Consider the following 12,900-nt stretch of genomic DNA (forward strand, 5'->3'; position numbering starts at 1 on the left):
TGTTTGATGGTAGGAAGAGAGGGTTGTCTGTATACATGAGGCAGTTGTAACATTGCCTCAAAATGCCAAGATTTACCAGTTAGACCGGACAGTACACCTGAAACTGCCCTTTGGATATGCCTGGATAGGTACAGTAAACTTTTTTACTGATTGGCTGGTAAGGTCGAATAGAGAGCCTTGTCCTTCTCTACAGTATAGGGGAGTCTAGTGCTAAGATTTATTAGTGCTTGCTATGAGTTTTGAGCAAGTGCCAGGCAGCAAAGTGAATGGTTTGAGTGCTTAAGTTGAAAGTTTGTCTAATTCCAAGGGAAAAATTGAAGAGTAGACTTTGTGGAGCCAAAATAGTTATACCCTAGCTAACCAGCGCTGCCCGACACACAAAACCGTGCTAATGTAGGTTTTATAGCAGGGAAATGAAAGAGAGAGAAATTAGCCCAAAATGGCCAATAAACTACTAATTTCTGGACTGAAACCACTCCTCCAGGGACAGATAGGCTGCTCAAAGCTCCCCTTTCTCACAGGTGAACAGAGAAACTTCCTTCTATCCAAATAAGGTATGGGCAAACACAGAAACTTGTAACACAGCCCTGAATTCAGCACTAACCTGAAAACTGGACTATACTAGCTTAGAAAGGTGGGAAAACAAGTATTTTTTTTTTTTCAGAAAGTAAAGCAGATACAATAAAAAAAACCCACTTTAAATGCACAAAAATGGCTATCACACTTGAGTGTGTAGCCTACAACAGTTAAACAGGTAATTTAAACACAAAAATGACTTTGTTAAAATGCAGGCAGTAAAATAAGTACAATATGTAGCTGAAACAAACTTTTTAAATCACAGAAACTCTAAAAAATCAGCATTTTAGGCAGAATTAACTAAAGGCAGCAAGAAAATGCAGAAAAATGATACTTAATCACTCCAAAGTCTCTCTTTTGTCTTTCTGCTGCTGTAGAACTCTGCAGGGCACCAGGGAGGAGCTTGCTGAGCTGTATACAAGAGCAAAAACCTTGCAAATGCAGGTTTTATAGCAGGGGGATGAAAGAGATAGAAATTAGCCCAAAATGGCCAATAAACTACTAATTTCTGGGCTGAAACCACTCTTCCAGGGACAGATAGGCTGCTCAAAGCTCCGCTCTCTCACAGGTGAACAGAGAAACTTCCTTCTATCCAAGTAAGGTATGGGCAAACACAGAAACTTGTAACACAGTCTTGAATTCAGCACTAACCTGAAAAATGGACTATACTAGCTTAGAAAGGCGGGAAAACAAGTATATGTATATATATATATATATATATATATATATATATATATATATATATATATATATATATATATATTTTTTTTTTTTTAGAAAATAAAGCAGATACAATCAAAAAAATGCTTTAAATGCGCAGAAATGGCTATCACACTTGAGTGTATAGCCTACAACAGTTAAACAGGTAATTTAACCACAAAAACGACTCTGTTAAAGTGCAAGCAGTAAAATAAGTACAATATGAAGCTGAAACAAGCTTTTTAAATCACAGAAACTCTAACAAATTGGCATTTTTGGTGGAATTAGCTAAAGGCAGCAAGAAAATGCAGAAAAATTATACTTAATCACTCCAAAGTCTCTCTTTTGTCTCTCTGTTGCTGTAGATCTCTGCAGGGCACCAGGCAGGAGCTTGCTGAGCTGTATACAAGTGCAAAAACCTCACAAATGTCGGTTTTATAGCAGGGAAATGAAAGAGATAGAAATTAGCCCAAAATGGACAATAAACTACTAATTTCTGGGCTTTCTTAGGAAATTAAGTACACATAGTGCAGACAAAGTAATTTGAGAAGGCCACAAACAAGATGAAATAATTTGACCTCAACATGTTATCATTTGGATATTAAGAAAGAAGGCACCCTAGTAACACTAAGGCTTATAAACTATTTTCATAAACAATTAAAATGGCTGGATGCAAGCCATCACAAAATTAGTAAGCTGTAGCAATTAATTGCATGTTGATGCATAAACGCCTTACTGCGATTATTTATTATGTCGCCTGTCCCTAAACTGTGGACAAAACACTGCTGGATTCCTTTTGTTGGAACAGCATTGATGTTGCAGAAGAAAAACACTTGAGCTTTGGGTGGGAGTAAGCCTTTAGTCATCTGCCCATAAGTCACTTTTGTAAATAAATAAATCTAAAAATCTGACTGAAAAGGGTGCTAGAATTTTCTTTTTTTTTCAAAAACAGATGAATATTGCTAAGAATAAATGCATTTGGATATCTGTGTGGGATTCCACAAGCTTTGCTAAATTAAAATATTTGAAATTACTAATGATTGTATGGGATGAGGTAACATAGGCATGTATGTTTCTCATAAATTCCAGGAAAGCTTTTGACCTCATAAACCACAGTGCACAGTACAAACAAAATTATAAGTGCATGGGATATGAAATGTTTTATAACATGCACATGCCTTTTTACAATGAGAACTGCAGTTGATGTCTCTTGATATCTGGAAGTAGCAGTGGATTATTTAACTGACTGTGCTTGAAGTACTGCTTGATAACTTTTGCATTATTAATGATCTGCTAATGAAAGTTGAAGTAAAATGTAATGTTGTAAAATGATATTAAAATGCAATAACCATGATTTAAAAGGAAAATGACAAGACAGTCTCCCTAATGATTTGGGCAAAGGGATGAAAATATAAATTAAAAATTAACTTTGATGATTTTTATAAAGTTGAAATTATTGGACAAACAAGTTTTGCACATTGTACACTTCATGACATGTTTTCACATGTACCGGTTGAAAAGGGTGCATACACTAGTCTGTCTACCAGTTAACCAATTTATTTGGTTATTAGTCTCAAGGTCACACTTTTTAACAAACAGCATTTATAAACATATCTATTACTGGGTGGGAATTCGAATTCATAACATATTATGATATGTGTCATCTGTTAATTCCTTGTGTATACCCATTTAAAAAGGCTGCAGTTCATGAATTGTAAATAAAGTCAGCATGAGACAGGGAAGCTCAACATAATGGCATTTGCATAGAATTATACAAATTAGCCAATTAATATTCTGTATGGATTTCATGATTAGACCTGTAAGACATTTAGCTATGACTGATATGGTAGTCAACAAAAATGGTGAGTATATAAGGTGTGTTATAATGGGATACAATGCTGCCCACATCAGTTTCTCAGTTACTATTAACTCTCCTTTCTATAGAGATGTTTCCTTGGACATATCAGCCATCTATTCCAGTTAGGAAAATGACTATGATTGGGATTCCAGAAAACAAAGCCACATTGTTATAAGCAAATTTGCATGATAAGCCATCACAGATAGGGTGTGTATAATTCAGAGACACATATACTGTTAGTAGTAAATAGGGAACAGCAAAGCTGGGTGCAGTATATGCTAATGACTTTGTAATGACATTGTATTAGCAATTGAGGGAAATCAAGATGGCAGTGTGATTCAGAAATGTATAAATGACACACTGCAGAGTTACACACACCATGGGATTGAATGCAATGGATTCCTGGTATTCTTGCTGAGGAAAAAGAAACTACAGTACTAGTTAATGTGTATTTCCAGCATGTCATGTCATCTGACCATGCTTACCTTATCATTCATTCCATGACAACAACATTATGAATTCCTACCAATTAGATAGAGACACCATGCAGGAAACAGTGGACATGTGTTGGCCTCATCTGCGCTCCAGTGAGAGTCGAAGACTGCCTACCCCAGTGGATAACTATATGTTTGGCTTTACATATACTAGCTATAGGTATATTTTAGTGGCATACTGGAAATAATGAGGGGTATTTCAGGCATCAACCTCAAGAATATTCCATCAATCCCTCAATCCCATGCTGCAGCATATTGGGTAGTATATGTTGTTTCCACATACCACAGAAGAGAGACAAGGGGACCACCACGTCAGACTTCTACAATGCAGCCTATTTCCCTAAGGTACTAGGAGGCATAAATTACACATGTATTTTAATTAAGGCCTTTCCTGGAGCAGTGGGATAGAGGTACACAAACTACAAAGAGTAACAGTCTATGAACTATCAGGTGGTCTGGAATGCATAGGGTTTTCTCTTCAATTTGTTTGCAGGTCACTTTGATAGTTTCCGTAACTCCCCACATATGGCATACCTGTGACCTGTATCAGCATTTTGAAATGGGTGATTTCTCCCAAGGCCATCTTTTTGAAGATGCTGGATATGTCCTGGAACACTGGCTAATTTCATCCCTTAGTCAACATGCAACAAAATGAAATACATCAGGACTGCCATTACATACAGTCACAGGAACAATATTGAGCATGTGCTTGGGTTGCTGCAGGCATGCTTTCACTGTCTAGATTCATCATTTGTTACCCTGCAGTACAATACTGGCATTTGTACAAACTATTTACAGTATGAACAATATTACATAATAACATACTGACAAGGTGACTATAGCAAGGGTCACAGCTACAAAAAGAGGACAATGCAAACAGTAGGTAGTAGAGCCACAGCCATATGAGAAATCAGTGGAGTAGTCATTTGCTGGGGATAACCATGATAGACAGAGGTGGGCGGAGTGTCCTTCTGTACTGGCAAAGAGGCAACATCTCTCACACAGCTTCAGCCCCTGTGAAAGCATAGTAAGTGCATATATACAATATTAAAACTGCTGCATGCAAATCAAGCACCACACAGTGCTCAGCCATGTTTAGGCTGGCCACATGGTTTGTCAGACATGGTCATACCAAGTAACAATATGCAAAGGGAAGACACAGTTGTCATCATATGCACAGGAAGGGGAGAATGCACATGTATGGATGCCTTTCACAGGTAGATGTGTGAGTGTGGAGGTGATATATGAGAAAGAGTGCAGCTGTGTGCATGAGGTGCTTTAAAGGCCCACTGCCTTGGGAAACGTGTATAATGTACTGTGGGCAGTGGTGGTGTGACTGGATGTCTGCTGGGATACAGCTTCAGCAGTAGGTGCAGCACTGCAAATTGATCTAGTGAACAGTTCTAAAATCCTGGACCATGGGGGTGGGCACAAAGGCCCAAAATCAAGGCATATTTTAAATATTGCTCTTTTAAACTTATAAAGTTGCTCAAATAGAAGATTTTGCATTAGTCTGCATTTTCTGAAGAATATGAAGTCTGAAACTCAAATAATTGTCTTTATTTAGTAAATTCAGTACGCAATGATTTGCCGGAATCCCCCAAACTTTATAAGGATCAGATGAAAAATGTGAGGCAAAAATATAGACATTATGTGAAAATCTGGACAACTGAGGCATATAGGTCAAGGGTACACATGTCTGAGAGCTGAACATCCTGTTCATACACCCACCCATGGATGCTGCCTCTTCCATTTAGCAGGTCACCTAGAGAGAACAAGACACATTCCAGGAAGTGGGTAAGTAATCAAAACAGCCATACATGTCCTGAGATCATCCAACGCACCCTGCATTACCCTGACCAACTCTGCCATGGCTGTCGTGGTACTACCTTGTGCCTCCATGATGAACCTGCACAAACACAGATTTGCAACCACTGACAACCTAGCTTCAGGGGAAGGGTGGTAATCAAGTATCCATTGAGACTCAATACTCACTCCCCATGTGTTTCCCTCTGGCCAATGAAGCTACTGGAAGATCGTAATGTGTATCCAGAATGAGGTACTACATATCCCTGACTGCTGGTTTCTCCAGTAACCTGTTCTTGCTGTGTGGTGTGTGACTGCTGGATGTCCACAGCAGCAGACATTATGCCCATAAACTGTGTAGGGGATGCACATTCCTTGTGTTAAATACACACACAATACCTCTTGGCTGTGCCACCTCAGGCCCACCATCATTATCAGAGCCATCAAATCCTCTGACCTCAGGCAGTGGTAACTTCACAGTGGTGGTGCCAGATGCAGAATCACCTGTGAACACAGTAAAACAAAATTTGTAAGTAAAGCCCAGTACTAGAAGTATACTATTAAATGAGGTGAATGAATAGTGGCTATCCAAAGCTACACCAGTAGATACAATACTATGAGCAGAGGGATGTGGAAGTGGAATCCTGATATTCCTGTATAACCCAAATAGATAACATTGACAACTAGGTCAAAGAGGAATGGTTATGAAGGACCCAAATGTGTTGCTACAGAGAAATAAGTATACATAACTGGGACATCTTCAGTAGATATTCTCAAAGCCTGCTGAACCTCTACCATGGCATCCAGCACCACACAGTGGGACCAATTTGAGGTTCCAGTTCCTCTCAGGAGACCAGAATCTCTTTCATCTCCACTGGAGGTGGCTTGAATGATGACCCACCACCCATCAACGTACCTTCCCATGTGAGCAGCTTATTTTGTAACATGAATAAAATCACTGGCTGTGCATCAGACCATTGCATATGGATGGTCTTGGTTACCGACAGTATTTATATCCACCATTATATTTTCCAGGGATGGACAAGGTAAGCCCAGTTGGTAGCATCCAAGCCAAACAGCAGTTGTTCAAGGAGATGGAAGTCTTTGGTATGCACCTCATTTTCTGCATCTGAGAACCTGACCTTCCATATGATTTGTCAGCAGAGTCATAAACATGCTTTTGCTTTACATGTCATTCAGCTATTGATCTGTAGGGTTCCTATTACAAGACCGAAGACACATTCTTTCGAATGCATCTCGGTCGAACTGAAAAGACTGAAAGGGCAAAATATCGAAGCGGATTTTAAGTGAATTCTTTCCCTGGGAAAGAATTTGCTTGGCCACTTTGTTACTTTTCCATTATTAGCACTGCAGTGCGATCTCGGTGTTGGTATATTTAAGTAGGGGGTGGGGGGCAAAGCCCCCCACTAAATGTAATGTTTAAAGTGTTTTTTTTTTTTTTTTTTTTTTTTTTTTTTGTTGGAACAGCTATTTTTTTTCCCTTGGGACAAAAAAAATCACTGTTCTGACAGTTCGACATTGTAAGCTTTCTCATACATAGGGTCAATTAATCACCGTTCACTTTTAAGTGTTCGGTGATGTAATATAGACCTAATCTGTAGGTATGGAAAACACACTGGTATGATTATCATGGTTGAGAGTGTCCCCCAAATCTCATTCTTCTTTTTCTCCAGTGTACATACGCCATGCTACCTGTGTGTCTGAAATTCCTTTATTTCTAACCAGGCTGAGCATCCAACTTCAGTAACATGACAGTAATGACCAATCACATAGCAATAATGACAAAATGTTCCCCACAGTACAACAGCTGTACTTCTGCAACTTTCCTGGATAACATTTGTATGACATGGCATTGTTAAAATCAGTTTACCAAATGTGGCAAACTGCTAAGGCATACGACAGTCATATCACACAGGTATTACAAGCCCAGACTAAAGAACATACACAGGAGAGCAGATGGGTGTGTTTACCTTTAGGATTTACAATCCCTCTGCAGAGCAATTACCAATACTAGGAGTACTCCTGGCAGATTACTTTGTTCTATAACCCCCTGAAAGTATTTTTACAGCTTCCATGTGCATCTGATAAATGAAGCAACTATCGGTGCATAGTTGCTTTGTAAGTTAAGCTGGAAAAGTTGATACTTACCTTGCTAAAGGTTAAATGGATGTTCTGGCTTACACCAGCGGTGAGTTCTTAAACAAAACTACTGCTCCATGGTTTCTTCTGTAGTGCGAAGGAGCTCAGAGTCTTCCTTGATCCTTATATTGTGCTAATTTCGGTGCCTGGGTGTGATAATTATGCAAATCAGGGCTCAGCACAGAAATGTTTCTGAGTCTCTCAATTTGCACATGGCACATACTGGCCAAACTCCACCTGGGCACCTGGGCTCTTGTGGCAGTGCTGCACATGTGTAGTGCTCCTGCAGCAGCATTGCACATGGTCGGATCAGCTTATGGCTCTGGGGGCAGTCTGTAATTCCACATAAAACATACTAGAAGAGGATTTGCTGTAATGCATAGTTCACTTGCAACATATACAAACAAACTGGCCTACTATGTTTCATACCTCAAACTGCTGTATTTAGACATTGGTGTACAGTTCATATATTAGGTTATCCCACCAATAGTCATGTAAATGATCTGGTCAATGACTATGAATTTTTTACCATTTATTTCTGCAACTTCTCACATGCTTATCCGTGGTATCTGAAGGAGACAGTAGAGTGTGCTAGACATCTACATGGCATATAGTGACAGTTTGCATGTGGGGTAAGTCAGGGATTACTTACAATATGACTGTTAGTGGGATAACCTAATATATGACCTGTACAACAATGTTTAAATATAGCAGTTTGAGGTATGAAACATAGGATGCCAACTCGTATATTTCATGTCTCACATGCTAATCCATGGTATCTAAGGCAGACAGTAGAGCTCCATTTCATGTCTCACATGCTGAACCATGGTATTTGAGGGAGACAGTAATGCTCCATTTCATGTCTCACACGCTGAACCATGACATCTGAGGGAGACACTAGAGTTCCATTTCATGTCTCATATGCTGATGAACCATAGCATCTGAGGAAGACAGTAGAGTCTGGTAGATATTTATATGGAACACACTGGCAGTTTGCATGTGGAATAAGTCAGAAATTACAGTACATAATTTGCATGACTGTTGGTGGGATAACCTCATATATGAACTGTACAACAATGTGCAAATATAGCATAGCAGTTTCAAGTATGAAACATAGCAGGCCAGTTTGTTTGTATATTTCATGTCTTACATGCTGAAACAAGGCATCTGAGGCAGATGGTAGCATTCCATTTCATGACTCACATGCTGAACAATGGCATCTGGGGAGACAGCAGTGTTCTATTTCATGCATAGAGGTGGCATGTGGTGGAATTAAAGATACTCCTCCACCTACTACACCAAAATTACAGCCAAAGGCTCCTGGAAGAGGGCTACGAAGGAGTGCAATATAAAACAGAGGCTTGGATTTGACATGTGCCATGCCCACCTCCTGCATGGGGGAACAATATCATCACTACAGCAGTGATGTCAAGAAATGCATTTCCAAACTTCTGGTCCAACAGGAGCCAAGGTTAGAACACATCCAACACTTATGCACTGTAAATAATCCCTGACTTACCCCACATGCAAACTGCCACTGTGTGCCATGCAGATATCTAATATACTTCCATTTCTTTCTCCTCAACCCCTAAAACAATTGAAGAAAATGTGCATCTACACAGCAGAATGCTGGAGTGCCTCATAGAGCACTTGTGTCATACCTCTCAACTTCTTAGTGCAAGAAATCTGGACAAAGCCCAACAAAATGGATGGACAAAGGCCCATAAATAGGGACATATTTTAAGTATTGTTCTTATAAACTTAGAAAGTTGCTACTGTAATAGGGTTTGTTTTAACATACATTTTCTGAAGGATTTGAAGTCTGAAACTCAAATGTATGTCTTTAAATTACTTCAATCCTCAGATCATCCCAGTGATTTGCCAGGAAACCGCAAATTTTATAAGTAACAGACAGAAAATATGAACCAGAAATCTGTACATTCTGCAAAAATCTGGACAGTTGAGAGGTATGACTGGGGTGAGTATACATGTTACAGGCAATGGACATACATATAACAATCTAGTCAGTTCTTATAGCTGTAGTCAGGAAATGTATGAGTTTCCAACAGGATTACTATGTTATCAAGTGTCCATAGGGGGATTTTAATTTTGGCAAAATAAGATTTTGCTAGATAAATCACACCTTCAAGCAATGAAAATGATTGGATTTCAATTATTAGCCTACATACAAGGTCAGTGTTGTAGAAAGTTTTTGATCTAGCATATAATATTAAGGTGTTTTAGATGCAATGGTAATAGTTTAATGCAACTGCAACTGGAATCTACGGGAATAGTTTTTGACAAATATCTCAGGTCATTTGCTTTTGCCTTTGCTTTTTCACAGAGCACAACTGCCCATATAGGGACTGTTCTGCATAAAGAAGAACAGGTGGTAACCCATGTTTTCTGCAGTATTGGCATTTAAGTTGTAAGTTCAATATTTAGAGGTAGGACTATGGATTGCTGAAGCTAGATGTGATGATATGAGGTAGTGCCATCTGTGCCATGGAGAGTAGAGTAGTGCAAGTGCAACATATGCCAGCATAGCTAGCTGGAGTTTTGTAAAGAATTTTATGTCATTTGACTATCACACTGATTTGCACAGATGCATGTGTTAAAAATGTGTCAACAGTGGGTCATGCTGGACAGAAAAATTATATATGTGTATGTCAGACAGTATTATTATAACTGATTAAATGTGTATGTTTTAACAGAGAATTCTGGAAGGGTAGAAGTTAATTTCAGTCCAGCTAATTTTGAAAAATAGTTTGAAAACTAAATGGATTGGTTTAGGGCATAAAGATTTTATCTTACAGGTCTGATTGCAGTCAGAGACAAAACTGTCTGGAAAAAAACAGGACTAGGAATCTTACTGTATTGTCCTTGGGGGTGAACTAATTGCTACCCTGCAAGGGTAGAAGATTCTGAAATTGTTTATAGCTTTCTGATGCTGCAACAATTCTTAGCAAAGCTTTGGGTATGTATTGTGCCAGAGTCAGGTGACCAGGTGTGATGTCATTCTATAACCAGCACTGAAATGATTTTTCAGATATTATTATGAGATATTCCAGAACTCTCACAGAAGCACTTTGGAACCCGACAGGAAAGACCTCTCACAGATATCTCACACAACCACACACCTCATCTTGCCTTGCTGTAGTAAGCAACTCAACAAACTTCATCTTGCTTTGCAATACTAAATAATAGGACAGTGACTAGTAATTCTTTAGTCAGTCAGGAAATATATAGTGAGATTAGTTAAATATGTTTTCTGCATCTGTGTGAGTCTATCCAACTGTGTTATTATTTATATCTCCATTGACTGAAACTCTGGTGTTTATTCTAACTACATATTCAGTATTTTCATGTTTTCTGTTTTATTTATTATTAAATATTACTATACCTTTCACTGTGGCTGGTCTTTTAGAGAATACTTTTAACATCTTGAGAGTACTTATATTTATTTGGTGGCACTGTGGCCACTACTGAAAACCTTGCTGTTTGGTCAAGACTACCATTTGTTTGTTTGTGTCTTTCGGCTTTTCCCTGTTAGGGGTCGCCACATCGGAACTCCGGTCCGCTAATGATTGGCAGTAGATTTTTTATGTGCCAAGTTTGCCAGCCCTGACACACAACCTTCAATGAAGGTACGCCCATTCACGCATGTCTCCACACAGAAGATGCTCTAGCTGAGAATCGAATGGCACAACATCTTGCTGTGAGGCGACAACACTACTGCAGCACAGACTACCATTTGTATTAGTATTAATTTTACTCAGTATAATTGTGTGCCCTTGTAAGAGCCTTAAAGTAGTTGACTGGTGGCAACATAATTACCTTATAGTCTGGGCAGAGTCCCAGGTGTGTGTGTGTGAGTGAGTGTGTGTGTGTGTGTGTGTGTGTGTGTGTGTGTGTGTGTGTGTGTGTGTGTGTGTGTGTGTGTGTGTGTGTGTGTGAAAAACAAATATTCAAGTGTGCATGTCAACTACCTGGAACATGGTAACAGAGCTCCAAAGTGGTCAGTCTAGATTCTTGTTTGTGGTCTGGAGAAAGATCCAGAGTCCAGCCCCAGGTCTGAAGTGCGCTCCCTGTGTAGTCATAAGAAAAACTGTGCTTGGTGAAGACAGCTGCATCTGAAAATACTGTCTATATCCATTTGCGTTCCTAGTGGCTGTGCCTCACTAGTGTCAGTCATGAGGATTGAGACTCCTTGATTACTGGCCTGGAGTAGGGACCATCACACTATATACATCTGTAGGTGAAGGCTTCTGCATTAAATTGAAGTCCCATCTGATGAGTTAGTGGTAGCTTGGTGGATGTAAAAGATCCCATGGAACCTATCAAAAAGAGTAAGGGGAAGTTATCCATTGCCCCAGCCAAATTTGCCCTAGTAGTATAAATAGCACCTCAGGTCTCCCCCCCCAAAAAAAGACGCAACACTAGCCTAGTGGAACAAACCCAGTAAACAAAAGGATAAACAAATAAATAAAAATGAAGTTTAAAGATTTCAGGATTTCCAATTGTGGTAAAGTACAACATAGCTCATCGAAGAAAACAATTAGATCAATAAGGAGACTATATAAAAACAGGCATCAGAAAAGTAGCAAACTTCTTCATAATACAAATATGCATGACAAAAAAAAGAAAAATAAGCTACAGTGGACCTCAAACAAACAAACATCAATATTTTCTAAAAAAAAAATGCAGTCTTTAAAAAATTTGAAATTCAGAAAGAGAAAACTATGCAATTGCAGAAGATAACACAGGAGAAAAAGGTAGTATAATTAAAAGTAAAGACGTTAAATATGGAAAAATGTCTATCAAATTCAAGAGAAGAGATGAAACAGCATATTATGGGGACAAAGAAGGATGTGTAATTAGAAAAATAAAGATGTCAAACATTGAAGACAACTAGTTCATTTAGGATTGTAAAATCATAGGAAATACAAGGCTGTTTGACTGGAGGCCATGTGTGCCTTTCTAATAATCTACCCTCAGACTCTACCAAACAGTTGAGGGAGTGCAAGCCTGTAAGTCCTGGAGTATATTTTAGGGTACCCATCCAATTACCTAAGTTATGTTAGAAGGCAAACATGCAAGGGGAGTCTCTTACATGGTAAGGAGAGTTTCTGGGTGATGAACCTGTTTCTCTGTCTAGTTTTATTTATTCACTGATGTAGAGTCAGCTCTCTTGTTCTAGAATTGGTTGTACTGTTTGACATATCAAGAAAGAGGAGATCTTAGATACTGGGATCTCTGAGGGCAGAGAAAGCAGACATCAGTCCCCCCCCAAAAAATATATATATA

This window comes from Protopterus annectens, chromosome 1.part0, assembly GCF_019279795.1.
Source record: "Protopterus annectens isolate FY-2018-M chromosome 1.part0, PAN1.0, whole genome shotgun sequence".
Lineage (NCBI taxonomy): Eukaryota > Metazoa > Chordata > Ceratodontiformes > Protopteridae > Protopterus > Protopterus annectens.